We start from the raw sequence: 2,087 nt of genomic DNA on the forward strand, positions 1-2,087 counted from the left end.
ACATGGCGCCTCCCTCATAGTAACTACCACGTCAGGTGATGGGTGGGCAGGACTAGTGGCGCCTGACTTTATTTTCACGAGTGGTTTAGAAATCCTCGATGGAGGACACAGCATTTCCAGAATTAGGCTCTCTCATACTAGCCCCTTCTGGGGTACACCGGGGGGGACATATTCGCTGCAGAGGGCTCTCATGTTTTGCCATTCCATAACCCCTTCCCATTACAGACTTTTTTTTCCTGAACTGCCAAGAGCTGTGTATGTACATAGCTAGGTCACTACTACCAATGTTAATTTGTTATATTTTGTAACTTTTTCTGTGTATTTTTTGTTATTTTATAGATAAGAAAAAAAACATTTTGTTTTACTTCACACTTCCAATTTTTAGTCTCCATTAGTCTGTTTGATGACTTGTGCTGCAATACTTGGTGAAGTAGCCATGTGTGCCCACCAGGAGTTACCTAGGAGCTGGCTGTGCACCTGGGCCAGCACATGACTTGTATGAAACGGACTCAGCACCTGAGCCTGCCCCGTACACTTGCACCCCTACCTAGGACAACATAATAGTACAGCCCATGTTGGGAATGTGCGTTTTTTACATGTGGAAGTAGTGGTATGATTTTGTAGATTCTTGTCCCAACCAAAAAAGTGATAAGCTGCCATACATCCTATATCTTTTATCGTTGTGTGTGGTGAGATCTAGCATACGAGCCATAAGCAGTCATGGACTGGGGACTGCTTTTTCCAAGTGCATTAACACGCCCCCTGTGCACTTTCAGACTGATTTGCATATGACGTCTATACTTGGTTTCTTATGATTGGCAAAATGGATCTCTAATAGAAAATAATTTTTATTGGTGGAAGTAGTCCGTATGATCATACCAGTACTTCCATATGTCAAAATGTGCTGACAGTTTCCCTTTAGTGCATGTTTTATTTTTAACATTATTTACAATTGTGGGACATAAGGAAAAAAGCTGCATGCTTAGGGTTATTGCCCAAAAGGTCAAGCTATCCCCTTTCAATGAGAGCTGCAGCCCTGTCCTGAACGCAGCGAAGGATACACATCTGCATACTCCACTCCAATTATTGTCTATAGAACTGATGAGTGCAGTCCTTAGACAATGAATGAAAAGAGAATGATCTCCAGCGTGAATTTTCATGGAATTAAAATAACAATTCTATTAGAGACATGCTTTAAAACCAATATTGGGCTATATGCATGATGAAAATGAAAATTGGACCACTAGGGACCCCATTTTCAGCATGCATATAGCCCAATATTGGTTTTAAAGCATGTATCTAATAGAATTGTTATTTTAATTCCATGAAAATTCACACTGGAGATCATTCTCTTTTCACACTTTGCTATGGACAATGTATCTGATCAGGGCGGCTCCTTGCTTGGATGAACATTGGATTTCCTCTGAGACTGGTGAGCTGACTTTTTTTCCTATATTTTCCCCTACACTCCATGTATATTTTAGACAATGAATGGAGCAGAGGCGGCACATGCAGCCCTGTCATGAATGCAGCGGAGGATGCACATATGCGTACTCCACTCCAATTATTGTCTATAGAACTGATGAGTGCAGTGGTCTGCTAGTTCCATAGACAATGAATGGAGCAGAGTATACACATGTGCGTACTCCACTCCAATTATTGTCTATAGGACTGATGATTGCACTGCTCAGCTGCTTCCATAGACAATGAATGGAGCAGAGGAGGCACATGCAGCCCTATCCTGAATGGATCAGATGTGCCTAAGCCCTGTTTTTGATGTTCTAAAACTCCGAAATCGAGGCCCCAGCAAGTGGACTCCTGGCAACCAGCAAGTAATCTCATGCTCTGAGAATAGGGGATAACTTTTTTTGGGAAGTAGGCGGTGGATAAAATGAAGTGTTCATATCCTTCTACAGTTTACATTTGTTGTTTCAATCCTCTGTGTGTTGCCTCAGCCTTAGACCAGGGTGACACTACCATAGAATACGGACGAGTGCTATGCAAGAAAACATCACATAGCACTCGACCCAGTGTTAATCTATGGGGCAGCTCACATGAGTGCTTATTTTCTCGGGTGTATTCAGCGT

This window comes from Dendrobates tinctorius, unplaced genomic scaffold, assembly GCF_039654945.1.
Source record: "Dendrobates tinctorius isolate UK_male_01 unplaced genomic scaffold, ASM3965494v1 ptg000224l, whole genome shotgun sequence".
NCBI lineage: Eukaryota > Metazoa > Chordata > Amphibia > Anura > Dendrobatidae > Dendrobates > Dendrobates tinctorius.